At 40.6% G+C, this 20,129-nt stretch overlaps 1 long non-coding RNA gene across 1 annotated transcript in view; it reads left to right on the forward strand.

The window, feature by feature from the left end:
* LOC130922168 (uncharacterized) overlaps nucleotides 1-20,129 on the forward strand; it is a 49,105-nt gene that overhangs the window by 13,110 nt on the left and 15,866 nt on the right. Inside the window, exon 2 of the long non-coding RNA XR_009064465.1 lies at nucleotides 10,830-11,131. This is a non-coding gene — a long non-coding RNA (uncharacterized LOC130922168). The remainder of the gene's footprint in view (nucleotides 1-10,829; nucleotides 11,132-20,129) is intronic.

Here is a 20,129-nt window from a genome sequence, read left to right on the forward strand (position 1 = left end):
AGTTTGCATGTTTTTTTTTAAGCAAGGAAGTAAATGTGCTTAATTGATAGTGCATAAAAGTGAATTTAGAAACTCACAACTGATTAACTCATTGGCTGCCATTGACGGCCCTAGACGTCCAAACCATTTTGTAGCATATCATGGCTGCCAGCCATCCCAATCAAAAAGGACATGACTTCTAGCGCCGTCAATTGTACTAAAACATGAGCAATCATGGCCAGCCCCCCTAAAATTAATTGGACATTGATTGTTATTAATAGCAGACAAAGAGTTAATAAAGTCCAACCCATAACTCAGCAAAAGTGTTTGTGCATCTATACTTTAACCTGATTTTTTTGGGCCCATCCCTAAAGGCTGGTTTATGCTTCTGCGGCGGACCTACGCCGTCAAGGCAGACCCGATTACGACCCTCCGCTGTAGCCTGACATGCACCTCCACAAAATCCTGACTACGCGTCACACAAATGGACTGTGATTGGTCCCCTCAGACTGTTGTTTCCGGTTCAGCGCGAAATAACCACCGTTTACAAACATTCTTGCGCTACACTCAAAAATGGACCAAGCCAATGAGAGGATCATCGAAGAGGTCAGCAAATACGACCACCTGTACAATGTTTCGTCAAAGCATTATAAAGATTGCCAAATGGCATGAAATTCATGGAAGGAGATTGCTGATAACACGGGGCTGGAGGTCAGTGAATGCATAAAAAAATGGAAGAACCCCCGAGACAAGTACATGTGTGTTCGGAAGCGAACTGCCACATGAAGCGGTTACCGAACCGGCCAAACTGCCTCAATTTTATCACTTTAAGTCGTATTTTTGGTTGGTACACTTTATCATTTATTTTGTACATATGTTTGCTGTGAGTCTGACTTATTTACATTTATACTTCAAGTATATGAAGAATAAAGCACAGGTTTGGTGCCAAAAGAGTTGTTTTTGATGTTTAATTTTCAACAACAGACAGTTTACACACTTGATACATCATCACTGATTGAGAGTGCCTCGGTGCTTTTATGATAACGTGTTTACTAAGGGTGTAACGGTACATCAGGGGTCGCGTAAACCGAATATTTTCCGTCGTTGACCGGTTTTATAAAACGGTGACGGAAAAAACTGAAGTCCGTCCGTCATTTTGACAGGTTGCAATTCACACCCCAGACCACAGGGTGGCGAGTGAGCATATTAATTAGCTATTGTCTCTCTTAATGCATGACGTCGTTGGCTATTCTGTCAGAATATTGTAGCGTCACCGGGGTCTGGCGGCGGCACCGTGATTGACACATCAACGCGAGGTTCTTATCGGTGCACCCGGTGTGCCAGCGCGTCATCCAATTGGTGGACTAGATTGCCGCCTGTGTATAGACCCCAATCACATGACGTCACAACTCCGCCCCCCTGACTGGAGCCGCCATATTGTGTGTCGGCTGTGTTTACACATTACCGCTACGTACATGCCTCCTATTACGGCGTGTTTTTCTGCTCGTTAACATTAATAATCAAAATGGTGAAGGCGTGTGTGGCGGTTGGTTGCAGTAACAGAGAAGATAGACGGAGAGACTTGAAGTTCTACCGTATTCTGAGAGACCCGAAGAGGAGAGCGAGATGGACTGCTGTAATTCGACAAGAAATCTGGGCACCAAACGATCACCACAGACTATGTAGTAGTCATTTTATATCTGGTAAGATGCATTTAATATATATTTAGAAGATTTTGGGCTGACAACCACAATTAAGATCATTGTGTGACGTTGGTGATTGGGGTCTATATAGTTGCCTCTTTTTCTTTTGGGGCGGAGTTGTTGTTTTGTTGGTGTTGGCGGTAAGCAGAGTAAAAAGAGGGAGACAAATACCACGACTTCCGTGTCTAATTTTTCGCCGCCAAGCAAGCGTTACAATATTAATTAAAAATGAATGAAAACGAAATACTATTGAATATGTCATCATTATCATTTAAAAAATTTAAGTGACGGGTAAAAATAGATTATGACCGGATTTTTATGACCCTCTCAGTCAAAATGACAGACAACGAAAATGTCTAGCGCAACCTCTGCGGTACATGTATTTGTATTGACCCGTTTCGGTACGGGGTGCTCGGTTCGGAACTGAGGCATCCCGAACGAGTTTCTGAGTCGATCGGGTTACAGTTTCTTTGTGTAGATTATATTTACTCCGTCTTCTCTACTATAATGAGGACCAACATGGTAGGACAGTATATAACCCAGAAACGTCAACAGCGCAACAACGTGGCCGCCTCGAGAACGCAGTGAAACGCAGGCGTTAAATTCAATCAGCCAATGCACACCAGTCGCAGTGCGGCCGCGTGTTACGCATCCCAGAAGCAGCTCAATGCGACGCACACGAAAAGAACGGCAGAGTTTATTATTTGACGCGGGACGTGGCCCTCCTGCGTCAATACTACTAGCTAGGATCGGGCAGACCGGAAGTCACTCGTGTAAAAATACGGTGGATCCGGTCGATTTTCAAACTAATATGCAATCGTAATCCACTTTTTGAGTCCATCAGATCTCTTTAGTGGTAGATCGGGGCACAGTTGACTTGTCTTTGTTGATTTACTGCTGTCTTCTCCACAATAATAATCACCAACACAGCTCCGTGTTCAATACTAAACCCTCCTACCACAACAAAACAAGAAGGAACTAATATTCACATAGGAACTAAAGTTATACAACGTAAAATGTACAATATAAATGAATTCTACATCACATTTGTAAAATATAAACACATAATAAAATAAATAGCCCATTTAAATAAAATAAATTGAAATGAGCTAAAACACCTGTAATTAAACAATAAGAATAATACACAGATCCTGCTTACACAATTAAATTAGTTAATTTCTGTGTGGCGCTTTAACTTGAGAAAATCCACCAATTAAGCTTTTGAAAACCGTTCATCAGGGGGAAAAAATGATTCATTGGGGCATTTCATTTGTAAAATACATGTTAAAATCTTTGTCATTGGGATTGCTTTTGTCTTTAGCACAGGACTTCTTTTTTCTTCTTTCTTTCAGAAAGAAAGCTGACCAATACGCGGAGTCTGAAAGGCAAATTGTTGTTGGATTATTATTTTTAAATACCCGCTACTTTTTGAGCAGAATTCTAGCTTTGTATAAGCTAATGTTCCTATTGTTAAACGCACAGAAGTGTGTAATAAACAACTAGCACATTTCTTATTTTGCATTTTGTTTTCTTATTGAACCGAAAATGAACCGAACCGTGACCTCAAAACCGAGGTACGTACCGAACCGAGATTTTTGTGTACCGTTACACCCCTAGTGTTTACCATCAAGGCTTCCAACGCAATTTGGGAAGTTCCATACCTGCTAGAAATCTGCTATGGCTTCCCATTGGCTGTTGCAGGACACGGCAAAAATTGGGCTGGAGGGCTGTCCACAATGCTTTACAGACCTCAGACAAAACGCCGGACACATTGCTCGTTTTGAAGCTAGCCGCTTGCTGGCTTCCCCCAAGGCTAGAATTCGCAATGTGACTGCCAGTCTCTGTGCGGCATCAACAGTCGACAGACCACTTCCGCAACCGTCTGCTGCGTCGCCTGCACCTCAACATTTGTATGATCAACATTTGGTGTTCAATATTGATGAGCTGAAGATCCACATTCAAGCATTCCATCTCCGTTTCCATTGTTGTCTAACCAGAAAAAAAACTCAAGGAATTCGGCAAGAGTCCTAAACAACTCAAACACAATGCAACACCCCTCTAGTGGCTTGGCGGTGAATTACACAGCAACACGTTCCGTAGATGCAAAATTTTGAATGTTCATTGACGACGTAGACGACACCGCAACGCAAAAGCATAACTGAGGCTTAATTTTGAAGTTTTGGCACCATAAGCTACTTTCATGTCCAACAAGGCCATATAAGTGAAAGACGCGTGTTTGGTTTTAAATGTTATTAATTTATTCTCAGTCAGTACTTTCCCTAAGCTTTTTCTCATAAAATTTTGAATACATCTAATAAGATTCTGCATTCAGTGTGTGCCTGAAATCAGAGGAAAATCTAATCTGTGTGTGGATTTTCTTTATTCTTTTTATGTTGTTGCTCAAGCCACCCATGCAGCCTTTTCTCCCTTTCCCCAAAGTAATGATTTGATGTTGCTAATGGCTTCCTAAATTTTGTAGCAGGCAGAAGCAGTCCAGTATAGAGTTTCATCGCCTGGATCCCTGCCAGACAAAAAAGGTGGAGGATGTGGGGGATGTTCAGGAGAACATAGGCTGGGTTGGATACAATAGGTAAAGAGGTCATGTATGAGTATGGGTTCAACAGAGTGTTGTCATTATCATGGCTCCCTTTCAAGACAATCATATGTCTCGTTGTTTCAACATCCCTACATCATTATGAAGGAACCCCTTGAATAAATCAAGGTACTTGGAACCCTCAACTGTCTTCTTTCCCAAGAAATATTGGTAACGTTATCCTAAATGACAGCGCATATCTGCTGTGATTCAATATGATCTTAAATCAATTCATCACAGAAAAAGCTACAAAACCCAGAGCCTTTATTTGGCATGGCTTCATCTGCTACGATTCTGTTTTGCCTCAAGGTGTGTCTGGCCACGACACTCTCTTAAGACACAAGGACAAGCAACCACGGCGCTACCAATAAAAAGGATCCTATTGTTGAAGCGCGCCACTGCTCATTCAAGTTGGCCACATGAAAGAAGTCAATGGGAGGCAGAATGACGAATGAATGTGTTGGTGTTTCTAGTGTACAGGCTTGTACTACCACGCGTGTGTGCGTGCGTGCAGGGGTGTGCATGTGAGTGTGGGTGCGCCTGAGCAGGGCATCGTGTTTGTGTGTTTCTTTGCTTGTTTGTCACATGATGTCCTGTGGCAATGTCTAACTAACCGTACAGGCGCCAGTGAAGATGGGTCGGCGGGGGCGAGAGACGGGCATGAGAAGATGCAGAATTGGGAAGCGGAGTTATGGAGCCATAGAGGGGGGCACTGAGTCTGACTGCCGTCACATGATGGGCATATAATGAAGACAAACTACGTTCAAAGTGTTGAATAACTGAGCCGTTTACTCGTGATTTCTCCTCACATTGTGCAATGTGTTTTGTCCTCAAAAAAAAAAAAAAAATACTAGAGATGTCCCGATCGATCGGGATGATCGGGTCCGATCACGTCATTTTCAAAGTATCGGAATCGGCAAAAAAATATCGGCCATGCCTTTTTTAAATAAAATATACATATATATATATATATAATATGTTACACTCATCCAGAGTCTTTAGTTTAGGCTTAAGGTAGGGTTATCAAATTTATCCCGATAACAGCGGTAATTGATTTTTTTAAGAATGTATCACGTTACAATATTTAACACAATTTATGCATGCGCTGCACGACCCACTCACGCATTGTCGCGCTCAATCTGTAATGGCGCCGTTTTACCTAAATAGAGAGATAAAAGGCAGCGTAAAATGAGTAGAGTGAATTTTGGCAGCCTTTGGAGCCTTTTTTTCATTGGCTAAAGCCTTACAATCCCGCTCCCTATTATTAGAAATATCATGGGAAGCAATGTGGGGAAGCAAGGTAGCAATTGATCTTTTTCTTAACACCTTATGTTATTTCCCAACGCAGAGAAGATATATCAATTGGTAGCACTACGCACAGTCATGGTTCCATTTCCCATCATGCCTTTGGGCATGGCTACAGCATCATTTATTGAAAGCTCAACAAATATACTAGATGGCAATATTTAGTCACAATATACAACCTCACAAGTCTTTCTATCCGTGGATCCCTCTCACAGAAAGAATGTTAATAATGTAAATGCCATCTTGAGGATTTATTGTCATAATAAACAAATACAGTACTTATGTACTGTATGTTGAATGTATATATTCGTCCGAGTTTTATTCATTTTTTTCTTAATGCATTCCCAAAATGTATATGATCGGGAAAAATTATCGGGAATGATTGGAATTGAATCGGGAGCAAAAAAAAAAACAATCGGATCGGGAAATATCAGGATCGGCAGATACTCAAACTAAAATGATCGGGATCGGATCAGGAGCAATAAAAACATGATCGGAACAACCCTAATGAATACCGTATTTTTCGGATTACAAGTCGCACCTGAGTATAAGTCGCACCAGCCATAAAATGCCCAACGAAGAGGAAAAAAACATAAATCAGTTGCACCGGAGAATAAGTCCCATTTTGGGGGGAAACATACTTGATCAAATCCAACACATAGAACAGATATGTCATCTTGAAAGGCAATTTAATATAAAATACAATAGTGAACAACATGATGAATAAGTGTACAGTGCATGAACAACGAAATGCGAATATACTGTCCTCACCAGGACGCTACGGCTTGGTCCTGGCTATACAGCGAGTTAAACTCCCAAATGACGATGCCAGACGTCTGTATAATTTGCTGAATCAATTTCGTCCTCGATACCAAACAGGTTCGCATCCACGTAAATAAATGATAATTAGGTGCTATTACAGCAATGACACAAACGGTTAGCATGCGTTCGCTAGCATTAGCACATCGTTCAAACAACCACACGACTGGCTCCTAGTGTCCGATCGCGGGTGGAAAACACACAACAACAATAGAAAAGATGATACACACAGGCGTTGCCTCTGTAGAGATATTTTACAAGCATAAACAATGAACGTACCGTTCGCAACCGTATTTCTCTCTCGCTAACTCACCCACTCACTCAGAGCTGCATAGCTGTCCGTCTTCTTCTGGCGTGTGAGCGCTCTTCTTCGCGTAAACAAGTACGAGTGCGCCCCCACGTGGGCGTGAAAGTGCCACAAGCTAAAAGCATGCATTTCAATATAAAAAAAGTCAATAATACAATTGAACACACATTGCCAAAGGCAGAACGCAAACGTGGCCATAGCGATTAAGAGTTATTTAGATAACTATAGCATAAAGAACATGCTAACACATTTACAAAACCATCGGTGTCACTCCAAAACACCAAAATAACATGTTAAATGATATCATAATGTGTTAATAATTTCACACATAAGTCGCTCCTGAGGATAAGTCGCACCCGTAGCCAAACTATGAAAAAAAACTGCGACTTATAGTCTGGAAAATACGGTAGATAAAACACCAGCATCATCATAGTTTGAATATTACAACGAAACAATATCACATATACTCACCTTTTTACTGAATACACTCTCATATAGTAACATATAGTTTTATTGACTACATCAACTTCAGACATCAGTGCTCATAAAACACATATATTTCATTGAGTTGTGAAGAATTTCTTTCTAGCAATCGTTTGGTTCTCATAAAATTGAGAATGTTGGTCTAGGGAGGCTATTTCTTGTCTGTTCTTACAGTATTTACTAGAAGGTCAGGGTAATAAAAGAAGCAATATCCCAATTTCGTACAGTAATGCTCAGTCAACTGACATGATGAGCTTAAACGCCGAGTGGCTGTTTTTTGGCTCTTTATCACAGGAGCTTCTTACTGCTGTCGCACAGAATTTATTACAGTTTCTGACTTGTGTTTGCGTGTTAGCATCCACTCAGTGTGTGTATTTTTGAGGTGGTAGCATTTACTCAGTGTATGTGCAGTGTTTGGCTATGACAGACCACTGTGAAATGTGGCTGACAGAGGCAGCCGGTTGTGCTCGTGACTGCTCTTCTGATTTTTTTTTTTTTTTTTTTTTTTTGCTTGTAGTCTTCTGTGGCTATGTGTGTGTGTGTGTTGAGATTAATTACAGTTTGAGTTGCTTTTAACCCGTTCGTCACTAATGTCAGTGTGCAGAGAAGCCCCTCACAATAACTCCACTCCTTTTATTGAGCAAGGAAAGAGGCGTAATGCAGAAAAGATGAGCTGGTATGTAGTTGATGCTTGTTCAACAATAGAGTGAAGAAGGACAAAGAATGTTAATAGAGTAGGGAGAGGGGAAATGAATCAATGGAAGGCACTGCCAGTTTGGCTTATTCAACAAGCGTCTCTCTCCCTGTCTGTCATCTATTTTTTCCACTTTTCCTTGAGCTCTTGATCACTTCTCTTTCCCCTCTCCACAACATTCCGTGCAGTTTTGTCATCATGCCAAGGAAACAAATCAAAGAGACCTCTCTCCGTTCCCCATGTCCTAGGCACTCATTCGCTCTTCACTGTAATGTCTCACTTAACTTTGACCTCTCAGCTCGAAGTCACATCGGGAGCAAGGGCTGTTGGGATGTGAGCTGAGGTCACATGAGCTTATGTCCAGCAAGCATGGCTAAAACGGTGAGGATATCGTAGAATTCCCCTTCTTCCGTTCCAGTAGAGAACTTCTCTTGTTTGGATAAATTGTCTCCTGTTTCAAGAATGCTGAAGTGCTTTCCTGATGACTTATTTCGCCATAAAGCTCATGCAAGGTTTTTTTTTTTTTTCCATCAGTAATTGAATGAAGTCATTTAGATGACTGACTTTTAAATTAATTTTCTTGTGGTTCTTTTTTTTCTGAAGACGATCTCCACTGAACCATAAAGTGGCGGCATGTTTTAATCAGAATGGCAAATTGAATAATTCTATCAGTCAATTTGGTCTTGTCTTTACCTTTTATGTTGGTGATTAACTATGTCACCAGTTGTTCGGCTGGCAGCATGGATAAGCTGGATTAGATGTTTTCCTTACACAAATGTCTCTGTGTGTGCTTCTGTGTGTGTGTAATGTGTTTGACTGTGTGTTTGATGCCAGTTAATGATGGACTTGCAGGCTAAAAGTCCGTCTGAGATGATAAATGTAGCACAGAGAATGATGGAACTACTGCAGAAAGTGTATTTGTTGAAGGAGATGATCTTCTGGGTTTATTCTTTATCATAGCAACGGGGATACAGTATTTGTCCGCCTGAATCTGGGGGTGTCAAATTCTGGCAGTCAATTACTGTCATTTTGGCTGGAATTACAATTCAATTGATATTATGATCATACCAAATAGAGCAATTCATTTTGACTACTTTAGATTGGTCAATCTTGTGAAATCAATAATGATAACAGACCCACTTTCACTGTTTCGCAGTTTTCGCGGAAAAGCGGGAGAATATAGTTAATTTTTTTCCCCTGTATTCCATCGTTTTTCGCAGAAAAGCAGGGGATTACAGTGAAATTTTATTTTCGTTGTATTCCTTCATTTTTCACGTTTTTCATGATTTTTGCATTTTTCACGGAAATGCGGGAGAATAGAGTGACATTTTTTTTCACTGTATTCCCTCATTTTTCGTGGAAAAGCGGTGGAATATAGTTGAAGTTTTTTTCACTGCATTGCCTTGTTTTTTCGTCGTTTTCGTGTTTTTTCGTAAAAACCGCGAACGCCGCGAAAAGTGGGGGAATACAGTGGGGGGGGGGATTCTCCGTATTCCATCGTTTTTCGCATTTTGGGGCCAATTTGACCAAGTGTGCCAAATTTCGTGGCTCTATAAGTTGCCCAAGTCCATGAAAAAAAATCTGCTGTCTTTTCATGGCAAACAGAGTCGTCATGGCAACAGACTGAGACATGTGGACATGGGCCTTAAAATGTAGTATTACAAAAGGTCTAGTAACTACAATGACCAAAATGAAGAGAACTGGACATGTACTGTATAAGTAAAAGAGTGACTTTCTGTTGCCACTAGTTGGTGCTGCAGAGTTGATGCAAATGACCCCTACAGGACCGTTCAGGGTACAACTCTGACCAAGCATGGGAAGTTTGGTGCAGATATCTTGTTTATCTGACAAGTTATAAATGTTCAGAATTTGTGGCGAGATAAAATGGCGACGGTAATTTTCACTTTCCTGTTTCCTGTCCTCAGCTTCAGCGAAACCTTATATTTTTTCATCAAGAACCTGAACAAATGTCTTAAGGCTCCTCTGATGCAGATTTGAGGTCAATTGATTTCTTTCCGTTAGAGGAGGAGCCTGTCTCTTAAAAAAGGCTGTTTTCTGTTCCCACTAGGGGGCGCAGGGCCTAATGGGTATATATTTCAATGCAGTCGTGTTCAGGCCGGGATACCTTTCATATATGGCAGATATGAAAAAAACTGCACCTTGTATCAGGAAGTTATAAGTCATTTATTGAATATAGCATGCTGGCATGATAATGCCCGACTTTGGCACCTCGCCCAGATCAGGCCCATGAATGAAAACTCACCATTTTGATAACTTAAGATCTCATATGTCTCATTAACAGTCTCAACAATTTTGAGGAGGATCCAAATAAGTCCCAAGGTCTCAAATGTGCACCCAGTAAATCGATAAAAATTTCAATCCAAAATACCTGATTTCCTGTTGAGTTTGGAAAATGGTTGCAAGAGACTTTTTGGAGCAGTTTGCACAGTGTATCGAGTCCCCAAATTCCATCGCTCTACTCCTTTTTGAAAAATTCAGGGGGGTGCCACTGAGCCATTTTGTTACATTTTTTCACAATGTTACAAACTTAGCAAAATTTACACAAAGCCGCATGTATGTGCCAATTTTGGTTAGTTTTCGTGCATGTTAAGGCCTCCAAGTTGGCAAATTTCTTTTGCCATGAAAAATTTTAAAACATAACCTTTGCATTTCAATAGGGCTCTCGCACCAGTTGGTGCTCGGGCCCTAAATATGTAGAATAAAGAGGAAAAACTCTTGTGTTCAAAGAGTTACTCCAAAGTAGCGGAGTAAGAGTAGCGTTTTTTTCTTTGTAAAACTACTCAAGTAAAAAGAATGGCTTACTTAGTATATTTTTCTCAAAAAGTTACTCAAGTAAATGTAACGGAGTACATGTAACACGTTACTACCCACCTCTGGATACAGTAATAGATTTTACTTTCTTTTTTTTTTTTTTTTTTTTACCAGATCTCAACAAATCTTCCATGAAACCCTGCGAGCCCGGACAAATCAGCCCACAGCCTCCCGCCTGGCCGCACGGCGCCACATCCGCTGGCTTGGCCTCAGTTCTCAGTGCTCCTTCTGACCACCCGACAAGAGCCATCCTGAAGTTTGACCCAAAGGCTGCAGGCTGGAGACTACCACGATGAAAGCCCCGCACTCAATGGCTTGACACCATCGCGGACAAACTCCAACAACACGGAGTTACCTTGAAGGATACAAATCTGCTGGCACAAGACCGCCAGTACTGGAGGGGCCTAACTCACCTAGTAAGTTCTACACAATGGGACGGAAAACCTTTAAAGTCTTTAGAGTCTTTAAAGAGTATTACAACACCTGGGGAAATGCTAATATTCCATCATTTATCCATAAACGCATGCCTTTTGGATTCATATCATGCCAATTCGTGTAATTACACACATCGCAACACCAAGAAAATGATAGAAATTTGGATCGAATGTCAAGCTAAAACGACCGGCGCCCAAGATCCCCGAAATCTAGCATATTGTGTGCGTGACGTCACAACTAGGAAACACCCGGCTCAGTACTTAGTACTGAATGGCGGCCATGATGGCAGACAATTTTGTCTTCTAATGGTGATGAGGAGAGTTATGAACCTTTCTTTGGTGTTGTGGGTTATCAATTTGAGCCCAAACGAAAGCCAATGCTGCCTAATGAAACGATCATTTAGGGGAGCAATCACACTGATGAAACACCGGCAACAGATCATGTGGGAAACACCGAATGGTTTGTTTTGCATTTCTTTTTGTGAAGCTGATACACCGTGACCGCAAAATAAAGTAATGTATAGAATAATTATCATTTATTGTGCTATCGTAGGTTTTCGCTCTGCCAACAGACACAAATATGAATGGGATTAGAGGATTTGTTGTATATATTTTACGAGCGATAATTTATACATGTCCAGTCCTATATCCAATGCGTGATATGTTTTTTATTATGAAATAGTACTCACTCTGGCCATTTCAAGCTTGGCTGCTCCCCTCCTTTGCTGAGCCTCGGGTGGTGGGGTGGTCTCATCAGTGCCAGTCATCGTCCTCTTTCTTGATATCTCGGGACATTTGGGTGGCTGCGTGTGTATGGTGGGCACCGCATCTGCTTTCAGCAGCAATTTCTTAGCAATACCTGATTTCATTTGTCCATAGTTCGAATAGCTTTCAGGTGTAAAATGCGCACCACACAAAACCGTGCCGGAGGCTGGGTCTGCAAAATTAGCCCTCTTTGCACGGACAAACTTTACTCATTGACTGCCTCGTCCAGCTCTTTTTCTCGTGTTCGGGAACTCATGGGTACTACATTGTGACAAATGGCTACACCACATAGCACGACAGGTTTGAACCATTTTAGTGATTTTTTTGAAAAAACACGAACGCAACTCTCTCGTCGATAAACAACGATAGCACCTGCCTCGACCCTTTTGTTTCCTGGCTGTGACGTCAAAGCCCCATTCGGCTGTTTCTGGAATACTTTCGTAAATTTTCGTAATTTTCAATCTATTTTCGATAACTGCTCATGAAATGTGATTTATTTTTTTGTTAACTTTATTAATATTTGTTATCTTGCCACATAACGGTTCTATTGATATCTCACAGCCCCTTAGTATTATAATTCTATTTAAAGCACCGTAAAAAAATAAGCATTTGACACAGGGCGCAACCATCAACAGGACTCGAAAGCATTTTAATCTGTCTTCCAGTTTTTATTAGGCATCGATTGACCACAGAAAACCAGAGACATGATCTTTTTAGTTTCATAGTAGAAAATATGGGAAATAATATCTCCACAACAAAGCACTCATGCTCTTTGGACAAATAATGCTTAATTTCTGTAGATTTGTTTTCTCTCGCAGGAATTCAATGTATCTTTTTCTTCTTATTTGGCTTAATGTGTTTATGTAATAGGTTATGGAACAGTATAATAATAGCAGTTCATAACTGTGTTGAGAAAAAAATACCATTGCTTAAAAAACTTTTTTTTTTTAATCAAACATCTTAAGCAGTTACTCACAATGTTAGTCATTACTTAAGTATTCTTTTCACCAAATACTTTTTGACTTCTACTTGAGTATATTAGTGGATGACTACTTTTACTTGAGTAATATTATTTTGAAGTAACGCTACTCTTACTTCAGTAAAAATTTTGGCTACTCTACCCACCTCTTGTGATAACTAGCACAGTAAATATCTTCATGTCTAAATTTAGTCAACAAAATAAAATTGAGAAGATTGGGCAGCGATTTGGTTGGTTGGTTTGGTTGTCCAAAATTGCTTGGAATTTGTGGTTATTTCATGGTCACATGCGCTGCATGTTTCACAGGCCGAACTAATGTGTGTTGAATCAGTGTTATCTAAATAGCTGATAATGTTTTAGAAATGAGAGCTAAACCCAAGATGTCAAATGAGAAATATTTTTAAATCTGTTCACATTCACAAATATGTGAAGTTGAGACAGTACAGTGTGATGTTTGCCAGCCATTTTTGTCCAGTGATATGCACAAAATAAGACCAAAATTAATCATTTTAAAGCTTTTCCACCATAAATGTACAAATGTGCTCTCCGATGGGGGGGGGGCTTTCACAAGTGTGAACACACTTCACTTATATGACTTGGGATGCAGCTGTGTTAAGAATTACTTATTAAATTAAAATACATGGTAAGTTTACCATTTTAAGTGCCTCAAATTAACCCTAAATCAAGTTCAGCTGCTTTTATAAGGTTTTGCGTCATTTTTGTTGCATCTTACAACACGAGATATGGTCTACAGGGAAAAGCTTTGAGGAAACTCTTTGTTCAAAACTTTCAGTCAAAAGAAGGATAAAAAGAGTATTTGAATGCATCAAATTTATCATTGAATACAGTAAATACATTAATCAGCAAGAGCGGGAAATTATGGCACTACAGTGACATTACCAGGAAGAGGATGTCCCTCCAAAATTCATGAAAAAACTAAAGAAAACTGGTTAGGCATGATGCCAATAAGCCAAAAGCAAATTCAAGAACTGCCTGATAAGTTCATGTGACAAGTTGCAATCTCCTTTCTTCTTTGTATATCTGTGGTTTGGTGTAGTGGAGTGGCAAGACAACATCAAAGTCCAGCTACATTTTGCAAAAAAATACATTTGAAATCTCCCAAGAGAATGAAAAAAAAAAGATTTAAATCATTATCATTTTATACAAAACTCCAAAAATAAGACTGACAAAAGTATTGGCACCCTCAGCCTAATACTTGGTAGCAAAACCTTTAGACAAAATACCGTAATTTCCCGAATATAACGCACACTTTTTTCCCCCCAAAATCAACTTGTAAAATCATGGTGCCTATTAAAAACGGGTACATGGATGGAGACAGAAATATATATATATTACATATACAGTGCCTTGCAAAAGTATTCGGCCCCCTTGAACCTTGCAACCTTTCGCCACATTCCAGGCTTCAAACATAAAGATATAAAATTTTAATTTTTTGTCAAGAATCAACAACAAGTGGGACACAATCGTGAAGTGGAAAAAAATTTATTGGATAATTTAAACTTTTTTAACAAATAAAAAACTGAAAAGTTGGGCGTGCAATATTATTCGGCCCCCTTGCGTTAATACTTTGTAGCGCCACCTTTTGCTCCAATTACAGCTGCAAGTCGCTTGGGGTATGTTTCTATCAGTTTTGCACATCGAGAGACTGACATTCTTGCCCATTCTTCCTTGCAAAACAGCTCGAGCTCAGTGAGATTGGATGGAGAGTGTTTGTGAACAGCGGTCTTCAGCTCTTTCCACAGATTCTCGATTGGATTCAGGTCTGGACTTTGACTTTGCCATTCTAACACCTGGATACGTTTATTTTTTAACCATTCCATTGTAGATTTGGCTTTATGTTTTGGATCATTGTCCTTTTGGAAGATAAATCTCCGTCCCAGTCTCAGGTCTTGTGCAGATACCAACAGGTTATCTTCCAGAATGTTCCTGTATTTGGCTGCATCCATCTTCCCGTCAATTTTAACCATCTTCCCTGTCCCTGCTGAAGAAAAGCAGGCCCAAACCATGATGCTGCCACCACCATGTTTGACAGTGGGGATGGTGTGTTCAGGGTGATGAGCTGTGTTGCTTTTACGCCAACATATCCTTTTGCATTGTGGCCAAAAAGTTCAATTTTGGTTTCCTCTGACCAGAGCACCTTCTTCCACATGTTTGGTGTGTCTCCCAGGTGGCTTGTGGCAAACTTTAAACGAGACTTTTTATGGATATCTTTGAGAAATGGCTTTCTTCTTGCCACTCTTCCATAAAGGCCAGATTTGTGCAGTGTACGACTGATTGTTGTCCTATGGACAGACTCTCCCACCTCAGCTGTAGATCTCTGCAGTTCATCCAGAGTGATCATGGGCCTCTTGGCTGCATCTCTGATCAGTTTTCTCCTTGTTTGAGAAGAAAGTTTGGAAGGACGGCCGGGTCTTGGTAGATTTGCAGTGGTCTGATGCTCCTTCCATTTCAATATGATGGCTTGCACAGTGCTCCTTGAGATGTTTAAAGCTTGGGAAATCTTTTTGTGTCCAAATCCGGCTTTAAACTTCTCCACAACAGTATCTCGGACCTGCCTGGTGTGTACATTGGTTTTCATAATGCTCTCTGCACTTTAAACAGAACCCTGAGACTATCACAGAGCAGGTGCATTTATACGGAGACTTGATTACACACAGGTGGATTCTATTTATCATCATCGGTCATTTAGGACAACATTGGATCATTCAGAGATCCTCACTGAACTTCTGGAGTGAGTTTGCTGCACTGAAAGTAAAGGGGCCGAATAATATTGCACGCCCCACTTTTCAGTTTTTTATTTGTTAAAAAAGTTTAAATTATCCAATAAATGTTGTTCCACTTCACGATTGTGTCCCACTTGTTGTTGATTCTTGACAAAAAAATTAAATTTCATATCTTTATGTTTGAAGCCTGAAATGTGGCGAAAGGTTGCAAGATTCAAGGGGGCCGAATACTTTTGCAAGGCACTGTATATATAAACCGATTTTTTTTTTTATTGACAAGGCCACGTTGTGTTTGAAGAAACGTATGCGGCGACCCATTGCCAACCATTACGGTACGTGACGTCACCATTTTGTTTCGGTAATACTTCACTTTAATCGGCCGAATGATTTCGTCTGTGTTAAATTCTGCTTTTTTCACTCTTCATAAAGCACAGAATTTAGTTTCTTGAACTCATTTGAGTCAACGTTTCTTGCAGCTCCGCAACTCAGACCATAACAAACGTTAGCACACACACTTCCTGTGTCCGTCAACTATATCGGTCCCTCAGTAAACTCAAACCCAAATAACAATAGTTCCTATTGTTACTGTCGTGTTGACAGCGATGAGCTCTCACGGATTTCCGATTTACGTTCTCACTTTCATGTTACCGTATCAATCCATGGAAGAAACATTTATTCATCATGATGAAACGAGCAAGTTATACAGCAGCCTTTAAAAGAAAAGTCACATCTGTTTTGTTTTCTCCTAGATTCTGGAAAGTTGGAGAAGTTGTCAAATCATATTATTACCGTAAATATTGTCAGTTTATGGTAATGTTTTGAACTACCAATGTGCTATGCTTGTTTTGTGTTTCACCAGTCAGTAAAATGACAATTCTGTATCTGTACACGAGCTCCGTTTTCTTGTATTCTTCTATTTATTGGTGCTAAATTTGGGGTGCGCATTATACACGGGTGCGCCTTATATTCGGGAAATTACAGTAACTGCCAACAACCATCCACCAGTTTCTTACAATGCTCTGCTGGCATTTTAGACCAGTCGTCTTTGGCCAACTGCTCTAGGTCTCTGAGATTTGAAGGGTGCCTTCTCCAAACTGCCATTTTCAGATCTCTCCACAGGTGTTCTAAGGGATTCAGGTCTGGATTCATTGCTGGCTACTTTAGAGGTCTCCAGTGCTTTCACTCAAACCATTTTCTAGTGCTTTTTGAAGTGTTTTGGGTCATTGTCCTGCTGGAAGACCCATGACCTCTGAGGGAGACCCAGCTTTCTCACACTGGGCCCGAAATTATGCTGCAAAATTTGTTGGTAGTCTTCAGACCTCATAAGGCCATGCACACGGTCAGTCCAGTGCCAGAGGCAGCAAAGCGACCCCAAAATATCTGGGAACCGCCGCCATATTTGACTGTAGGGACTGTGTTCTTTTCTTTGAAGGCCTCTTTTTTTCCTATATACTCTATGTTAATGCCTTTTCCCAAAAAGCTCTACTTTTGTCTCATCTGACCAGAGAACATTCTTCCAAAACGTTTTTGGCTTTCTCAAGTAAGTTTTGGCAAACTCCAGCCTGGCTTTTTTATGTCTCTGGGTCAGAAGTGGGGTTTTCCTGGGTATCTCCCATAGAGTCTCTTTCCATTCAGACGCCGACGGATAGTATGTGTTGACACTGTTGTACCCTCAGACTGCAGGACAGCCTGAACTTGTTTGGATGTTTGTCGAGGTTCTTTATCCACCATCCGGACAATCTTTCATCTAAATCTCTGGTCAATTTGCTTTTCCATCCACATCTAGGGAGGTTAGCCACAGTGCCATAGGCTTATCACTTATTGATGACACTGCACACAGTAGACACAGGAACATTCAGGTCTTTGGAGCCTTGAGATTACCCATGCTTCTCCACAATTTTGCTTCGCAAGTCCTCAGACAGTTCTTTGGTCTTCTTTCTTTTCTCTGTGCTCAATGTGGTACACACAAGGACACAGGACAGAGTTTGAGTCAATTTTAATCCCTTTTAACTGGCTGCAAGTGTGATGTATTTATTGCCACCACCTTTCATGTGCCACAGGTAAGTAACAGGTACTGTTAATTACACAAATTAGAGAAACATCACATGATTTTTCAAAGGGTGCCAATACTTTTGTCCGGCCCATTTTTGTCTCAAAATAATTATGATTTATTATTTTTCCATTCTCTTTTGTGTTTTTTTATTGCAAGCAAAATAAATGAAGCTATTACTCAGGCAAGAAAATCTTTCACCTTTCGGCGAAATTCGCCGTTTTGAAGTCAAAAAGGGTGACCTACGTGAATGGTGTAGATCCGAGGAGAAAATTTTTAAGGGGGGCGGGGTGGGAGATTTTGTCGGACGCTTTGTATGCAAGCGGGGAAAGCAGCGCAAAGCCCAAAAAAACGCACCAGAGTGGCCAAAACATTGACTTATTTAAACGAAACAAAGGAGGGTACACTGTTGTGTCCTGTCTCTTCGATGCCAAGCTTGGCTGCACGTCGGCCGTGAATGAACACCTAAAGCGCCGTCACCCAGTTGTAATTTTGGAAGACGACAGAAGCTAGCAGATCGTTAGTCTATCTAACTAACTGACAATATGTTTGATTGAACTTGCTAAGCCTGTCGCGATATGCAATGAGTCCATTTATCGCATGGTAAATAAAAATGAGGGCGGTAATTTTCACGGCAACGTTTTGTCACCATGAAACAGTTCCTTTCACAGATATTTATTGGTCATCAACAAGCTGCAGCATTATAGTTCAGACATACAAAACAAGGAAACATCTATATTAAACACTGTAAACGTTAGCATTGCTACATTGAGACTAATAGGGAAAAAAGCCAACCTACTTTAGCCTGCTATAAAACATTGGCAGTCTTCTCCAAAAAGCAAACTTGCGGTTAAAAGGTGACACTTCAAAAATGAAAAATCACTGGTTAGAATAAAAAATGGGAGGAAAAAAAGATTATTGACACCACATGCAATGACAAAAAGAGCTTTTTTTGCCGAGTGTAAAGTTTACGGTTAGCGGTTTAGCGAACGTACAGTTGTGGTCAAAAGTTTAAATACACTTGTGAAGATAATGTCATGGCTCTCTTGAGTTTCCAGTTATTTCTACAACTCTGATATTTCTCCGATAGAGTGATTGGAACAGATACTGCTTTGTCACAAAAAACATTCATGAAGTTTGGTTCTTTTATGACTTTATTATGGGTTAACAGAAAAGTGATCAAATCTGATGGGTCAAAAATATACATCCATGGATCTGAAAAAGCGAATCATTGACTTGAACAAGTGAGGAAAGTCACTTGGAGCCATTTCAAAGCAGCTGCAGGTCCCAAGAGCAACAGTGCAAACAATTGTTTGTAAGTATAAAGTGCATGGCACTGTTTTGTCACTGCCACGATCAGGAAGAAAACGCAAGCTATCACCTGCTGCTGAGAGAAAATTGGTCAGGAGGGTGAAGATTCAACCGAGAATCGCCAAAAAGCAGATCTGCCAAGAATTAGAAACTGCTGGAACACAGGTGTCAGTGTCCACAGTCAAGCGTGTTTTGCATCGCCATGGACTGAGAGGCTGCCGTGCGAGAAGGAAGCCCTTGCTCCAAAAGCGGCACCTTAAGGCTCGACTGAAGTTTGCTGCTGATCACATGGACAAAGATAAAAACCTTCTGGAGGAAAGTTCTGTGGTCAGATGAAACAAAAATCGAGCTGTTTGGCCACAATACCCAGCAATATGTTTGGAGGAGAAAAGGTGAGGCCTTTAACCCCAAGTACACCATGCCTACCGTCAAGCACGGTGGTGGTAGTATTATGCTGTGGGGCTGTTTTTCTGCCAATGGAACTGGTGCTTTACAGAGAGTAAATGGGATAATGAAGAAGGAGGATTACCTTCAAATTCTTCAAGATAACCAAACGTCATCAGCCTGAAGATTGGGTCTTGGGCGCAGTTGGGTGTTCCAACAGGACAATGACCCCAAACACACATCAAAAGTGGTAATGGAATGGCTAAATCAGGCTAGAATTAAGGTTTTCGAATGGCCTTCCCAAAGTCCTGACTTAAACCCCACTGAGAACTTGTGGACAATGCTGAAGAAACAAGTCCATGTCAGAAAGCCATCAAATTTAACTGAACTGCACCAATTCTGTCAAGAGGAGTGGTCAAAGATTCAACCAGAAGCTTGCCAGAAGCTTGTGGATGGCTACCAAAAGCACCTAATTGAAGTGAAAATGGCCAAGGGACATGTTACCAAATATTAGCGCTGCTGTATGTATATTTTTGACCCAGCAGATTTGATCACTTTTTTCTGTTCACCCATAATAAAGTCATAAAAGAACCAAACTTCATGAATGTTTTTTGTGACAAAGAAGTATCTGTTCCAATCACTCTATCAGAGAAAAATCAGAGTTGTAGAAATAACTGGAAACTCAAGAGAGCCATGACATTATGTTCTTCACAAGTGTATATAAACTTTTGACCACAACTGTACTTC

Source organism: Corythoichthys intestinalis, chromosome 9 (genome assembly GCF_030265065.1).
Source record: "Corythoichthys intestinalis isolate RoL2023-P3 chromosome 9, ASM3026506v1, whole genome shotgun sequence".
In the NCBI taxonomy this organism is placed as follows: domain Eukaryota; kingdom Metazoa; phylum Chordata; class Actinopteri; order Syngnathiformes; family Syngnathidae; genus Corythoichthys; species Corythoichthys intestinalis.